At 44.8% G+C, this 17069-nt stretch overlaps 1 protein-coding gene across 1 annotated transcript in view; it reads right to left on the bottom strand.

Moving 5' to 3' along the window:
- LOC139661530 (disks large homolog 1-like) overlaps window positions 1–17069 on the bottom strand; it is a 139666-nt gene that overhangs the window by 51687 nt on the left and 70910 nt on the right. The gene's annotated exons all lie outside the window — the stretch shown is intronic.

Below are 17069 nucleotides of genomic sequence, written 5' to 3' on the forward strand. Positions count from 1 at the left end.
GACCACAACCAACTTCTAATCAAAATATCAATCAATACATTTTTTTGGCCTCAGCAGCCAATTACACTTCTTCTAGCCTCACATAGCCAGACCAACCTCCACACTTGGTTTCAGTGGGCGGTGAAGCTGAAAGTGTGGCGCCGTTATCAACCTGCTAACCATAAAGTCTGGGCATGTGACATGTGATATCCAGACCACATCCAGTATTAGCTTTCTGCTGAGACAACAACAACACAGAGTTCATCAATAATTCAATAACTCATCAATAAGCATGTCAAGTCTGGCTCTGTTTCGCTTAAAAGGGAATTTGACTTAATTTAAGAATTCATGTTATTCCTACAGTCTGCAACTCTTCCATCACACCTACAGTTTGGTTTCTTAAAAAGTTCATGTAACATTTTATACTACTAATAATAATAACTTTATTTATATAGCACCTTTAAAACAGAGTGCTTTGACAGACAAAATAAAAGCAGAATACTCAAATTATGAATTTAAAAGGCAATAAAACAATAATAAACAGGGATTAAATTCATAGGAGGACAGAGGTGGAAAAGAGCAAACATTCAAGTAAATAGTGGTATAATCGTAGGATGAAAACCAAACTAAATAAAATAATAGAATAAAAGTAAGATAAAATTAATATAGAGTTAAGACAAAAGATAAAAGACGTAAAAAGACAATACAAAGATGATAAAAAATGATAAAAAGCTTATAAAGAGATAATAAAAAGCCAATAAAAGATAAAAAGACGATAAAAAGACGACATCACATTAAAGCAAGTCTATAAAAATGGGTTTTAAGAAGTGATTTAAAAGAAGTGACTGATGTATCGTTTCGTTCAGGTTCACTCTGTCCGAATACAAGCCAACCAGAACTTGTAAACAAAAGTCACATGACTCACAAGCAGCTTGTTTATTGGACAGAGTTTGAACCTGTCGTCCTGCAGGTTAGAGATCCTGGCAGACAGGGAGCAGATCAGAAACTTTAACTACAGATTTGTCCGTGCTGTTTGCCATAACTTCCCCTCTCTGCTCTTCACACCAGGTCAGAACACATGAAGAAGAAGCTGAATATGAGCTTCAGTCCAGTTCTCCCTCACTTCACTTTTCAGCTAATATCACGATTCATTTTTCTGACCTATGATACGTATTGTCACATTTTTGTATTTCAATATATTGTCCCATCCCTGCTGGAATTACATAACAATCCTCAAATTGAGTGATATTCCCCTTTAATTCATCTTCATCCTGAGATCTCTTCACAAAAAAAAAAAAAAATTCTGTTTTATTGGACAGCAGCAACAGATTTGTCGCAGCTTCATGGATTTAAATAAAAAGAACCAAAACAATGGAAGAATGCAGAGTTACTCCTGGAGAATAATTGACAAAGCTGTGATATTAAAAACCAGCAGCAGCAGCCTGAGGCTTCTCTGTGGGTAGAGACAGCGTCCTGCGACCAAAAGGTCACAGGTTTGATCCCCACAGCAGCTCTAACCTACTGCACCAGCCCCACACACACACACACACACACACACACACACACACACAGCTGCAATGAGAAATAAAAATATACAAATCAAATCCCGCTGTCCCTGGTGGGGATGAGCCAGCGATGACTCTACTGTGTCAGGTACGCTTTATTAACCGATGCCGATGGAGACAACGGCGCAGATGCAGTTTCCAAGGCAACGGGTTCATCGGCTCAGCACAGAGACTAACCCCCAAACCCCCCCCCCCCCCACCTCCTCTCCCCCCCCACCCCATCCTCAGTAAGGTGAGGGGAGTGATTCATTGATGAGAGGGAGGCGACCCAGCGGTGTTAAATCTGCCTCACATCCAGGCAGGAGGTGGAAAAACACAGTCAGATAATCTGAAAACTAAAGTTACTGTTAAAGTGTGTTTCCATTCATGATTTCTGGTGTAAATTAATAAACAAATTCATAAAACAAATACTCAAAACCAAACAAAAACAGGCCTGGAAGAAGTCAGAAAAGAAATGAAGACAGAAAAGTGGTTTGTTTTGCAGTGTGTCTTCACCACTGGCTCACATATTTTACTCTTTATCAATTTAACACAGTTCTCTGTCTTCTTTAAAAAATATTTGTGAAATGTACAGCGAAAAACAAAACAAAAAACACCTAAATCCAGTTTTTGTAGCGTTTCAGCCTCTCAGCAAACAGGCTGGGCACTGATTTTATGTTTACGCTCCTCTGCTCTGATTGGCCGCCTCATCTGAGGGTCGGACTAGAAAATGAGGCTGGGTGAGTGGGAGGGGCTTCACCCAGTCCGTCCTGAGTGATGTCACTGAGGGCCGCCAATCAAAACGGCTTGTAGAGTCACATGATGAGTAAACTACAGCAAACCAGGAGGAGTTTCACAATTCACATTTTCTCCACTATTAGATACAATGATAAAACGACTACATGAGGAAGGGGAAGAAAAAAAAACTGTTGCCGTTTTTTTGTTACTGCGACGCATTACCGATAATTACGGTAATCGACGACGGCACGCTCCGGAGACTTCCGCCGGCCGAGCCGTCTTGTGGCATACCGCCATCTTGTGGCACTTGTACGTTACTACAAACTACAGTTACATTATATGACAGGCACCAGGAGTTTACCGGGATCCACTGTTGTTTTTTTCCTTTGTTTTTTTCCCCGGCCTGTATTTGGGGCCGGCCTTTATTTGTTCGTGTCGACCGCGGCCCCGGACATTATCGGAGACGACGGCTTTTAATTGACTACCGGCCACTATTAGAGGAAATACGGTAACACCGTTCTTAATGACAATATCAGACAAATTGTAGAATGAAATGTCATTTTGGGAATATCCCCTATAACAAATGTTTTGGATTTGCTTTTGAATAACACCGTTCATCCTGCTTCCATTCAGTGTGAGTTCTCCTCAGACAGCAGGACAGATCAGCAGTGAAACCACCAAAGTTTCAGCAGCGACTTCAAAGGGACTTCGGTCTGATTCCTAACAGGATTACGGATCGGTGGCTCCAAGCTCCCGTGACGGGCGGGTCGCCTCAGAGGAGAGCCGTCTCCTAGCCACCGCTGGCAGGGTAGGGCTGGGCGATATGGACCAAAAATCATATCTTGGTATTTTTAGGTTGAATGGTGATACACGATATATATCTCGGTATTTTCTACAAAGTGGGCTAAATGTTCAGTTGTAAGTAGAGCTGGGCGATATGGACAAAATCAAATATCACAATATTTTTAACCAAATACCTCAATATCGATATTGCGACAATATTGTAGGGATGACTATTGATGCTTTCATCAAATATTTACACAATGAGATTTTTGATAAATAATCATCAGTAATGTGGATATAATGACTAAGTGGGTAAAGGCAAATAATAGAACAGCTAGAACAGTCTGGTAAGTTCAGAAAATGACATCACTTTACTGTAATGCAGACTTTAAAACCAGGAAAAGACACTTATGCCATATCACCATATTACGATATCCAAATTCTAAGACGATATCTAGTCTCATATCGCGATATTGATATATCGATATATTGCCCAGCCCTATTTTGAATAACACCGTTCATCCTGCTTCCATTCAGTCTGAGTTCTCCTCAGACAGCAGGACAGATCAGCAGTGAAACCACCAAAGTTTCAGCAGCGACTTCAAAGGGACTTCGGTCTGATTCCTAACAGGATTACGGATCGTCTGAACGCTTCGCGGGTCGGAGGACGGATCGGTGGCTCCGAGCTCCTCGCCGAGCCGGGAGGCCGGAGGCCGAGCGGTCCGGGTCCCGTGACGGGCGGGTCGCCTCGGAGGAGAGCCGTCTCCTAGCGACGTCAGTCTGTCTAAAGTACAAACATGGACTTTTCTGGAAGCCACAGAGCTGCTTCTGTTGCTTTAGTCTAGTTGGAGGATAAAGTGATTTTATTTATGTTTTAGTCTTCAGAGACTACAGAGTTTCACACAATGCACTGATCAAATCAATCCACTGAGCTTAAAATATATTATTTTATTATGTTACTATATATGTATGTTTATATATGTATATGAATATATATGTTTATTCATGTATTTGCATATATCACTCATACTTTATCTATTTCTTTTAAATTCATAACTGGGCTGTGGCCTTCACTCTGTATAGTTAATGTTTAGTTCTACAGTTGCTATGTACACAGTATTTTTTTTTTCTTTCCTGACATTTATACATGTTTGTTATGTTTCTGTTCTGTTTTTGTGTGTTTAGTGTTATATTGTTATTTTTGCCTGATTTAAAGAAAAAATCAAAAAAATCAATTCACTTCATTCTTTTTGATCAGACATTTTCATTTTTAGAGCAAAAGTTCATGAATAGTCAATCATCATGCACAGAGCAGCAGCAGCAGGTCCAGGTAAAATTAGCTGTTCTTGCTCCTGCAGAGCGTTAGTCACAGCTTTAACCTGAACATACAGTACAGACGGGCTGTCAGAGAACCTACTGCCAATTCACACTAATGGGCTGAAATGTTTTAAATGTCATCCAACAAAATGACTGTGCAAAACTGTCAAGATTATATAGGATTATAGGAGTTCATTTCCAAAAACACTATACATCCACACCTGCAGTTCATCACTCACCATCATTCAGATTTAAGTATTCTGATTTAATGGACCGAGGACCGAAGCCATCCACTGTCCTTTACCAAGTGCCATCGTTCGGTTTTACTTGTGTTATCAATCAGTTTGTTGGAGGTGTTTTCTAACGGCGGACGTCTCATTCTGGAAGCGGACTCCTCCAGCCAGCGTCCGGCCGGAGCAGCCAGCAGACTGAAGGGCAACAGCTCCATCCGTCAGGCCGAGGGGCGGAGAGCTGCCAGCCCGCACACTTCACATTCGGTTAATTCATGAAGGACGGCGCCACCTGCCAAACCTGCACCGGCCCCCCCCGAGTGCGGGAAGAGCCGGCCGATGTATTTTAGAGGTGTTAATCTAATGAAACATTAAAGATATGGAGGTAATGGAACGGCCGTGAAGCTCTGTGTGCTGAATACTGACATCTGGACGGAGAAGCGGTCGTGTTGGAACCAGAGAGCAGCAGAGGCAACCTGCAGCCACAAATCACAGAGAGGCAGAGAGGCAGAGAGGCAGAGAGGCAGAGAGGCTGCTGCTGGACACTTCTGGACAGAAAGACGAGTCTGAGAAACTGAGGAAGGACGGCTACACCTCACACCTGTTAGGGCTAACATGAGAATCCATATCACTCTGCTTGGTTTTCTGATCACAACTATTCTTGAGTCAGACTTGAGTTTTAATCGCTTGAGACTTGACTTGATGCATGAAGAGAAGACTTGACTTGGGTTCTGGTGACTTGGGTTCTGGTGACTTGGGACTTGACTTGGGTTCTGGTGACTTGGGACTTGACTCTGACTTGTACTCTGATGACTTGAAAAGGTTTCTAAAGTCTTGACTTGAGATCTTGTGTTTGTGTAAATGACTTAGATTGAAAGTGATGAGATTTGTTCCAGCAGACGACTGAATTTAAATTCTGTTTTCTGAATTTGTATGGAATGATTGAATTTATTGAAGTTGAAGCTGATTCTAGAAATCAAACTCATGATGCTCTTACCAAGTTTTTATCCTATTAAAACCATATTGCATTGAAAAGTCCTAGATATTTAGTTTTCTTTAAGATATTAAATTGATACCGGACTCTTGATTTGTTCTGACTTGACTTGCTGTTCTACATTTAGACTTGAGACTTGACTTGAGACTTGTGCCTCAAGACTTGAGACTGACTTGGGACTGGAGCAAAGATGACTTGGTCACACCTCTGCAATTATTAGTTTTAATGATTTTAGGGACAAAAATATTGAACTGTACTTTTGGCATCTGAGAACACTATTTCCAATTTCCACAGGTGTTCTGAGAGTTTCAATATGGCTGTTCCACACAGAACCATAATGTCTCAAAGAACCCTCTGATTTGTTCAAATAAACTGCCACATCACAGTGAAGAACCCAGCATGGTTCCTTTAACTCTGCCGGACTAAATATCTTCAGTCAATGAGAGAGAGCTTCATCGCTGTGAGACAAAAACCACACAACTGCCCAAGCTGATTTTTCCAGGAAGGAAGAGGAGAACACGCATGTCCTCATCAGCATCCATGTAGTTTTTTAAATTCTACAGTCAAAGCCAAAGGATCATGAGATTTTCCGTTCAAGAAAAACACCGAAAACGCAGTTAGATGGTTTTATTTCCTGACAGCAGCAACATGTTGAGAAGAGCCGTGATGCGTCCGACTTGCTTCATACCTAAAATACTGTACAGTGACTCCAGAGCCGACACTTTATTCACACTGATATTTACACCATATTTGGCCAGGGAGGAGCCGATGAATTGTTTAAAAGAACAGTTGGTTGTATTCCCCATCACTGCTGTCACCAGTAATCAGAGTGTAATCTATTCTACGCCTTGTTTCTAAGGCTAAGCTGCTTTTCACGTTCCACCAATCAGACGACAGAACAGAGGTCGGGTCGCTTGACCTTCTGCCTTTTCCACTTCCAGAGGTTTTTACCACTGCTGTAAGGATCTATTCATCTTGTAGCCCAGCTTCCATGCTGCATCTACGTAAAGCTGTGTTTGGATATTACCAAGCATGTCTACAGAATCTATATGAAGAGTTCACTGCCAAAATGCGAAATGTCCAATTTGGAAAAAGTCCGTGTTACCATGTTGTACCAGTTATATACTATCCTTTAAAACACCACCGTTTGTGTTAATTATGTGCTATCAATAGTTTTGTTAGAGTAGGTGACACAATTGTACTGGCACTTTAATGTTTGGTCTTTACTTTTTTAATTACCATGTTATTTCCGTAACAGCACATGCTTTCCTCACAAATAACATTTTTCTTATTTATTTGTTTGCTCGTTTGTTTATATATTTCTGTTTGTTATGATCTGTGTCTGTTATTTAATTTGATTCATTTTATTAATTTATTCTTATTCTATTTTACACTTTATTTCTCACGTTTGCCTTCTGCTATGTACTGCTAGAAAAAAAAAAAAAAAAAAAAAAAGAGTAAAAAAAAGAGTTTTGTTTATTGTTGTTTCTATTGTATACATTACATCATTTTATTTTCTTGGTGAGGTATATTTTATGAGCTCAGTTGGGTTTCAAACCTCTCTGGCACATTCGTTTTTTTTGTTTTGTTTTGTTTTGTCTTTATCGTTGTTTTTTATGGTACGAATAAATAAAAACTACAGCCTAAAAACTCCTGATATAATGGTCGTCTCTCCTTTTATAAGAAGCACCAGATAAAGATGTTGTGTGTAGCTTCACCTTCACTGCAGTGTTACTACATACAGTAATATTTGTTGTCTGGCTGCTGTGGCCCTTCCTTAGTTCTGGTTGTTTTCCATGTTGTTGGTGATCCAGGAATTGAAGATCGAGTTCATTGTAAGTCAATCTGGAGAAGAGCGTCAGCTAATACGGATTCTAGTAATAATTTTGTGCAATAATTCAACTGTGCAATAATTATTTAATTATTTACACTGTTGTATATATTGTAGTATGATGCACATATGTGTACATAATTCTTATTTCTCTTATTTCTATATTATTGTTGTTATATATTGTAGTATAATGCACATATTTTACATATTTCTTATTTTCTTATTTCTATTTTTCTTATAATTTCTCTATGCTTATATATATATTTCTCTTCTAGAATGTGAGCAACTGCAACGTAACCCAATTTCCCCTCGGGGATCAATAAAGTATTTCTGATTCTGATTCTGATTCTGACACGCCTAGAAACATTTCAGAGAGTTTAGTTAGAAGCTAAGCTAGCTGACAACAGACTAACTGGATCATTTACAGCTCTTCCTCCGCAGCGCTGCCATGCTTTGCTGTAATTATCCATGATGAGCTTCTCGGTTTAATTGCTGCCATGACCGCAGCACAGCGGGGGGGGGTCGTCCATGTCAGAGGTGAACGCCACAGATTAACACGGGAGAGCAGAGGAGGAGGAGCAGAGGAGTTCAGCCAACCAGGAGATCCGGGAGGCTCTGGGAGTGATGGAGGGGTTTCCCGGTCACGTTAACAGGGGAACGCCCAAGGTTATACAAAAGCAATCTGATTGGTCAAAGGCACGCTCCGACCATGCTGACTGTTCCCATGGATATGAATAAGGGATGAGGTTGCTCTGCTTAATTCTGTGGCAACTGGGAAGCTAGTTAGCGCGTTTCACTGCTGACTTGGCTTGGGCCGATATCTGATATTATCGAATATTACGATATTTCACGAACATCGCCAGATTTTCCGTGGCATCGAATATCACTATTAATAGGAAAAAAATCTGAAAAAACCCCCCCAAAAAGGCCAGTCTGAGTGTCCTTGAGCAAGGCACTGAACCTCTACCTGCTGACTCAAGTCACTCTGTATAAGAGCATCAGCTAAATGACTTGTATGTAAATGTAAATTATTCACTTTCCTGATTTTCCCAGCTGGTCCAGGGACTCAAACCAGCAACCTTCAGGTCACAAACCTGTTTCTCTAATATTTAGGCCACCATTGTTCCCATTGGATGAACACACACACACACACACACCAGTTGTAGTTGGACTTTGCAGGCCACAGAGAGGCAGATGGCGAAGCATCAGGAGGCTGCGGGCGAACGCCGGCGTCACGACACCGAGAGGAAAAACAACCAGAACACAAAGACTGGAAAACTGGCAGTGGTCCTCACTGTGGAGCAAGGCACCAAGCCTGCCAGGGTTAGGGGTTCAATTCCCTCTGTAGCTGTAGAGCAAGGCACCGAGACTGCCAGGGTTAGGGGTTCAATTCCCTCTGTAGCTGTAGAGCAAGGCACCAAAACTGCCAGGGTTAGGGGTTCAATTCCCTCTGTAGCTGTAGAGCAAGGCACCAAAACTGCCAGGGTTAGGGGTTCAATTCCTTCTGTAGCTGTAGAGCAAGGCACCGAGACTGCCAGGGTTAGGGGTTCAATTCACTCTGTAGCTGTAGAGCAAGGCACCGAGCCTGCCAGGGTTAGGGGTTCAATTCCCTCTGTAGCTGTAGAGCAAGGCACCAAGACTGCCAGGGTTAGGGGTTCAATTCCCTCTCTAGCTCATTGGATAGAGCAAGGCACCAAGACTGCCAGGGTTAGGGGTTCAATTCCCTCTCTAGCTCATTGGATAGAGCAAGGCACCAAGACTGCCAGGCTTAGGGGTTCAATTCCCTCTGTAGCTATAGAGCAAGGCACCAAGACTGCCAGGGTTAGGGGTTCAATTCCCTCTGTAGGTCAATGGATAAAGCAAGGCACCAAGACTGCCAGGGTTAGGGGTTCAATTCCCTCTGTAGCTGTAGAGCAAGGCACCAAAACTGCCAGGGTTAGGGGTTCAATTCCCTCTGTAGCTGTAGAGCAAGGCACCAAAACTGCCAGGGTTAGGGGTTCAATTCCCTCTGTAGCTGTAGAGCAAGGCACCAAAACTGCCAGGGTTAGGGGTTCAATTCCTTCTGTAGCTGTAGAGCAAGGCACCGAGACTGCCAGGGTTAGGGGTTCAATTCACTCTGTAGCTGTAGAGCAAGGCACCAAGCCTGCCAGGGTTAGGGGTTCAATTCCCTCTGTAGCTGTAGAGCAAGGCACCAAGACTGCCAGGGTTAGGGGTTCAATTCCCTCTCTAGCTCATTGGATAGAGCAAGGCACCAAGACTGCCAGGGTTAGGGGTTCAATTCCCTCTCTAGCTCATTGGATAGAGCAAGGCACCAAGACTGCCAGGCTTAGGGGTTCAATTCCCTCTGTAGCTATAGAGCAAGGCACCAAGACTGCCAGGGTTAGGGGTTCAATTCCCTCTGCAGCTCTATTCGTAAAGTGAAGACTGCCAGGGTTAGGGGTTCAATTCCCTCTGTAGCTGTAGAGCAAGGCACCAAGACTGCCAGGGTTAGGGGTTCAATTCCCTCTGTAGCTGTAGAGCAAGGCACCAAGACTGCCAGGGTTAGGGGTTCAATTCCCTCTGTAGCTGTAGAGCAAGGCACCAAGACTGCCAGGGTTAGGGGTTCAATTCCCTCTGTAGGTCAATGGATAGTGCAAGACACCAAGACCGACAGGATTAGGGGTTCAATTCCCTCTGCAGCTCTATTCGTAAAGTGAAGACTGCCAGGGTTAGGGGTTCATTTCCCTCTGTAGCTTAATGGATAAAGCAAGGCACCAAGACTGCCAGGGTTAGGGGTTCAATTCCCTCTCTAGCTCATTGGATAGAGCAAGGCACCAAGACTGCCAGGGTTAGGGGTTCAATTCCCATTGTGCCCATGCGTGCTAAAAATGTCTTTACTCAAGCGTTCACCAAATGCCAGATATTAAATCACAAAGAAAGGGAACAAATTCACTAGAAACAAAGACAAAAGAGCAAGGCAGTCAGAGAGAGCGTCCTGTAACCAGACGGTCACAGGTTCGATCCCCACAGCCACGAGACACACTGAACCACAACCTGCCCACTCACTCTGGATGAGAGCTAAACAGCTAAACGACTAAAATGTAAGTGTAGAGAGAGAGAGAGAGAATAAGCGTGGAGGCGGCAGGGAGGTTTCCAGTAGTGTGATGACACTGTCAGCCTGAAGAGCCTGGAGAGCCTCTTCCTCCTCCTCCTCCTCCTCTTCATCTCTGAGAGCCGGGCCGGCGGAGGCACAGCGCCGACTCCTGCCTGCCAAAAGCTGCTATAAATAGGAGCATCACCACCGAGCGGATGTAGCAGGATGTTCAGGAGGAGGAGGAGGAAGAAGAGGAGGAGGAGGAGGAGGAGGAGGAGGGGGAGGAGGGGTTCTGGATGATTCAGGGACGTGCTGCTGAAGAGGAATACAAGGAAGATGGGAAAAAAGGAAGGGAACGGTAATTTGCCATTAGAAATTAATGGGGAAGATCACATCTCAAGCTCTCCTTCTGTCTCAATAAAGATCAAAATACTAAGAGCGGTGTACAATGTTTTTAAAATTTGGTGTGGTGTGTTTCTGAACAACAGCAACCCAGAGCAAAAATGTCCCTGAATGCCTCCTTAATCACATCCTTCAACAAAATACCAAGGGCCTGACCACACTTTTGTGAATGAAAATTTACGAAGAAAGAAATGGGAGTCGTGTTTCTGAAGAAGTGGGATCCTGAACAAGACAGAAAAAGCCTTTGACAGGGTGCAGATGCGTTCGGACAGAACGAAATTCACTGACTGAACCTGCTTCTCACAATGAGAGCTGATGAAGAAATACAGTAAAGACAGAAAAACAGAAAAAAGAACTGGAGCCAACTGAAGTCTTACAGTCTGACGTCTGAAGTCTTACTGAAGTTTCACAGACTGGATCCTATAGATTATAGAGCTATTGATTTATAAACTTCAGTTTAGGATTTTTTTCGAATCCTAAAAACGGATATATAGTATTTTGTAAACCCTTCATATTCAGTACCACCATATTAATCCAAATATTTAAATCACACCAGCTGAGACATCACCAAAACTATGGAACTGAGACATCTTGAAGACAAATCGCTGATGCTGCATGATAATGTGATCTTAATGAAACACCACCATATTCTCTAAATATTTAAATCCACAAAACAAGACTCGTGGCCTGAAATTTCTTCCCTCTCCAACTTGAAATAAACAGAGATAGTCCATACTTTCTTTACTTTCTTTAATAGAAAGAAAATTAAAATAAGGAGAAACAGAGCGTGGGCCTATCTTTGCTTATTTCAAGATTATCCAGATAGACTATCCAGAATTCAGTTTTTGTGTAAGGACTCTGTCTGTCTGTCCAGCTGAAACTCCTCTGTGTCCGGCGGTTTGGTCGTTTTGTTCCAGTCAGTAAATGGTAAACGGTGCAGTCGGCTGTGGAGGTGAATGGAGATGAGATCTGGTTTCGACACGTGGAGCTCAGCGGTCGACAAACTCTGAATCGGCACATCGGATCATTCCAGATGAGCGGCCGGAGAGGGGGGCGGGGTTGTGTCGGAAAAGGAGCGTTTCACTCAAAAACACGGTCTTCCCCCGGCTGAATGCGTCCTCAGTCAGGACCAGAACAGCCGGGATCTTTTCAAAGACGTCAGTTTGGCTTCACTGGAGCTGAGTCTCTGAGAGAAATATCCACGTTCGCAAATGAAAACAACTCACTAAATGTTTTATGGCGCTACGACGGATAACTTCCGGCACAATCTATTGAGTTTGTGGTGCTGAAAGCAGTCAATCGGCCGATCAATGGGACTTAATTAAGACCGGTTGCGATCAAACTGTCATACTGCAGAACATACAGCAGCAGGAAAACCAGACTGGAGCTCCATCTAACAAACACCGAGGTGGATCCGGTCAGACTCGGAGTCTAGCTGCACCAAGATTTAAGAGTCAACTTCCCGATCCCACAGATTAACAATGGACACCAATCAAAACCCAATCCATGGAAAGACAGGCCGGCTCTAATCCCAGCAGCTCCAGTGGCGAGGGGTCAGAGGTCAACCCAGCCGACCATATGATGGTGTAATTCCCTCCGGGCCTGTGTGGCTGTTTGTCAGCCTTAGTGGGGGGGGAAAAGGTCAAATGAGAGTTTCATTCCAAAACGTCATCAACATCGTTTGAAAAATGTGACACCGACTCCGCTGACATCACAGGGAAGCTATTAATATCCGCTTTAGGGATGTAATCTTATGTTTTGTTTCGTTTACTGAGAGATTAAATGGATATAAAGAAATCACATCAATAGTCAAGGAGCATTTCTCTGGATGCCGCATCAGTTCTCTTTCACTGTCTGTCAGGGATAACGAGTGAATTCCAGCTGAAGCGCAAAGATAAAATACCTCAATAAATGGCCGTTTCATCTGAGAGTCAAAGAGCTTTCTTTGAAGGCTGGATGTGTAGAGTTATGGAGTGAAAAACTGCCAACTGTGCGATACTGAGCTGAACGGTAGAATACAAATAACTTAATGTGTATAACACCAAGGCTGCAGTAAAGACCAATTCAGTCAAGTAAATTCCAAGACCAAGTCCAAAGGGGGTCGAGACCAAATCGGGATCAAGACCAAGTCAAGTCGAAGTCCTACTCAAGACCAAAACAGGCAATAAACAGTGTGCATGTCTTTCCAAATGTAAAAATGTTATGTCCAAATGTTTTTTTAACTGACCTGCAGGAGCTTTGTACCAAACATCCAACTCATTAATGCACAGAAGTCTGAGGACCGTTCCACACAATATTCAGACAAAATCCCTTAAACTGTTTGCAGTGCTGGGGAGAAAACAAACAAAGCTGGACCAGGTGGAGAAAAACTGTACTGTGCTGCTGTGCAAATTTTTAGCTAGGCGGAAAAAACTCGAGTCAACTTCCAACAGAGACAGAGACAGAGCCAAAACAGACGTGAGAACGAGACGAGTCCAAGACGTCAGAAAAGTGACCCGCAGACAGACTTCCGTACCTCAGCCATGAATAACACTTTTCTAAAATACAGTTTACACAGAGCTTGACAATAACTACGTTTACATGGACTGCAATAATCCGACTATTGACCTTATTCTAAATAAGACAACATTTCGATTAAAGTGTTTACATGAGTTGCTTATAGAATATTCCATATTCCAACTTGAGACGCGAGAATGGAGTCGGAGTTGAGAGACGACGTCTCATATGCAGATATCTGTTTATAGAGATTAGCCGAAATGTCGTCCGGACCTAAAACACCTACAGAAAGTATGGATGTTTGTGTTTTGTGTGGAGAAACGTTCTCCAAGTTGCTAATCGGACTGTAAACAATGACCGGCACACAGAAGAGGAAGTCTTGGCCCGGATGTCCGCTGGCTACACCGGAAACCCCCAAAATATTGGCCGTCGCCCCCAGAGTCTAATCGATAGACGATGGGTTCAGAGACTGGTCTTAATCAGGTTCAGGTCAGACTGTCCCTGGGTGTTTACATGCAAATAAAACAGTCAACCCTCATCTTCTCTGTAGGAAGCTTATTATCAGACTGTCAGCATTTTCTCAGGCAAAATCAACATAGAACTCGTTTTTTTTTTTTTGGTATTAAAATCTCCAACGCCATGAAACAACTGAAAATCATCTTGGGAGATTGGAGTCAAACACGGTGAGATTCTCCTGGCACCCAGCCTGTATCTGTGCTGTGTGCAGTGTGGACGGAGGCTGGTGTGCCGTGTGTCTGAGCTGCTGCAGCGGTGTTTCCCTGCGCAGCACATGTCGGCCACACATGCACGTGCCCACCAGCCTGCCGCTGACGCTCTCCGCCGGGCCCAATCGCGGCCCAGCGCTGCCCCGACCGGGTCCCCCTCCGATTGGCCGGTGCGCCGAAGCGGGGCTGACGGGCGGCTGGGGGGCGGCCTATCGCGTCACGCCGGGCCGGAACGGTAAACACAGGCTCTCGGTGACGCGCGGCTCGTGGGTTTTTTTTATTTTTCCCCCTCAGCGGTCGTCTGACAGGCTCCGTGAAAACGACTCAGCACCACAAACCGACTAGAATGTGATTTGGATTTTGTTTGTTCTCTGTGTCGAGGGGTTTATGTTTTTCTGTCTGACCCACAGTTTGTATTTCTGCTTTTTGTCAAAATGAAGTTTCTGTTCCACATGCATCCCTGTTCTGTTCTCAGTTCTGGTTCTAGGTTAGGCTGCAGAGCTAAAAAAAAATGTTTTTCTTTGGATAATTCACATAAGAAAAATGCCAATTCTAAGCACTGAGACTGCACTTCTTTGTATTTAAGAGGTACATTTTAATGCAGCTATAATGTCCCATGTTCTGGTAGTGAGCATCATTGCTGAAGGCAACACAGAGGCTTCATATCCTCCACTGTAACACTGTGTAGGAGGGAAACACTGCCTTCAATCTGTACACTGGCAGCTCTACATCTAAATCTATATATGGGTAACAGTGAGCTATAGAGAGCAGGAGGAAGTTTAGCAATATGTTTACAGACAGTCATTTTCCTGAACACAAATTAAAAATCTACACCGAGCTTCGTCCTTCTAGATGTTTAACACAAGCACAAAAGTGCCGGCCCGGGAAAGTGAAGATTCAAGAACGATCTTGAATCAGTTGGGACGTTTCCACAATCAGATTAATGGAATAGTTTGCTTAAAGTGTTAATAGGGTTTGAAGTAACGCGATTTCCCCCCAAAAGCCTGAGTTTCCTTTGAGTTTTCTGCTGTATTTCCGCTTTCTAGCACTTTTTACGAGCGATCTAAACCCCCCCCCCCCTCCTCACCTCGACGTGACCGCGCCATCCCCCAGCATGCACCGGCCCACGTGAAAAAAAAAGCCCAACTTTTTTTTTTGGTGAGGAGGTCTGGGTGTGAGCGAGGCTGGGTTTACCTTGCAGCCGAACATGAGGGAGATGGTGCTGTTGGTGCAGGCCACCTTGCAGTGGCAGAGCATGGGCGAGAAGCACTCCACGTTCCTCCCGCCGGGGGACATCTTGTCGGTGCCGGGGCGGTCGGCCGACAGGCGCCTCCTCCTGCGGGAGCGGTGCCGGCTCCGGCCGCGCCGCCCGGCTCCCCCCGCACCTCCTCCTGCTCCTGCTCCTGCACCACCTCCTTCTCCTCCACCTCCGTCTCCTCCTCCTCCTGCACTGCTGCTGCTGCTCCCTGCTCTCACCATCCGCCCTCATTCCTCGCGTCGCTCCATCGCGGCGGGGAGGAAACGACTCCCAGAGCTCTTCCTTCATCCAGGGAGACCCCCCCCCCCACCACCCCACCCCACTCCTCCTCCTCCTCTTCACCGACCCCTCCTCCTCTTCCTCCTCCTCCTCTTCCTCCTCCTTCTTCCGTTAGAATATATTCCTCTCCCTCTTGACCTCCTCTCGGGCGCTCGCCTCGACTCCTCTCTCCCTCGTTTTCCTCCTCTCCCTGTTGCGCTCCTGCTCTCTCTCTCTCTATCTCTTGCTCGCTCTCTCTCTCTCTCTCTCTCTCCAGCGACGGTCAGTACACACTGACAGAGTGACGAGAGCCGGGACGAGCGAGTGTGTGTGAGAGAGAGAGAGAGAGAGAGAGAGGGGAGGAAGCTAATGTGTGTGTGTTTTGAGTGTGTGTGTGTTAAGCTGTCCTCTGTGGGGGTGTGATTGGTCGCTGGGGAGAAGGGGGAGGGGGGAGGGGGGAGGGCCAGTGTGTGTGTGTGTGTGTGCATCTATGTGCATGTGTATGTGTGTGTGCATGTATGTGTGTGTGTGTGGGCTCCTCTGGCTGAAGGCTGCCTGTCAGAACACTGCTCACTGAGACTGATGATAGAGAGACATTCACTACTGCTACAGAGAGAGAGAGAGACAGAGAGAGAGGGAGAGAGACAGAGAGAGAGAGAGAGAGAGAGAGGGAGAGAGACAGAGAGAGAGAGAGAGAGAGAGCGAGGTTGGTCGGTCACATGACTCATCGGAAACGAGGAGGACTGAAACGCTGAAACGAGGGGGGGAGAGAGAGAGAGAGAGAGAGAGACATAGACGGAGAGTGGGGGTGTATCCTCAGGGAAGGTAGAGGGATGTAGGACAGAGTCAGTGATGTGGAGAGGAGGAGGAGGAGGGAGAGGAGAGGAGGAAGAGGAGAGGAGAGGAGAGGAAAGGAGGAGGAGGAGGAGAGGAGGAGTATAGAGGAGGAGGAGGAGAGGAGAGGAGGAGTATAGAGGAGGAGGAGGAGAGGAGAGGAGTGGATGAGTATAGAGGAGAGGAGGAGAGGAGGAGGAGGAGAGGAGGGGGAGCTAGTGTTCCAGACACTTTGATGATTCAGGATATTATTCACGTCAAATTCCTGCCAATCAAACACAGCGACAGCGGAAGAGGAGGAGGAGGAGGAAGAGGAGAAGAAGGAAGAGGTGATTGTGTTTTCATACCCAATAACTGATCAGATGATCGGTTATTAGGTATGAAAACACAATATACGGTTTGAATGGATGAACTGTAGTGTGTTGGTTTGTGAAAATGGATAGACTGTCTATCGTTTCTGAGAGAGAGAGAGAGAGAGAGAGAGAGAGAGAGAGAGAGAGAGAGAGAGAGAGAGAGAGAGAGAGAGAGAGAGAGAGAGAGCTTTCCATTCTGTATGTAAATAAATTAGAGTAGAGAGGGGGTCAGAGGGCAGGAGGGAGGAGGTGAA

The sequence above is a fragment of the Centroberyx affinis genome, unplaced genomic scaffold (assembly GCF_046629955.1).
Source record: "Centroberyx affinis isolate AG114_WGS23_722 - 3 ecotype Tasmania unplaced genomic scaffold, CSIRO-AGI_Caff_v1 ptg003542l_1, whole genome shotgun sequence".
Taxonomy (NCBI): Eukaryota; Metazoa; Chordata; class Actinopteri; order Beryciformes; family Berycidae; genus Centroberyx; species Centroberyx affinis.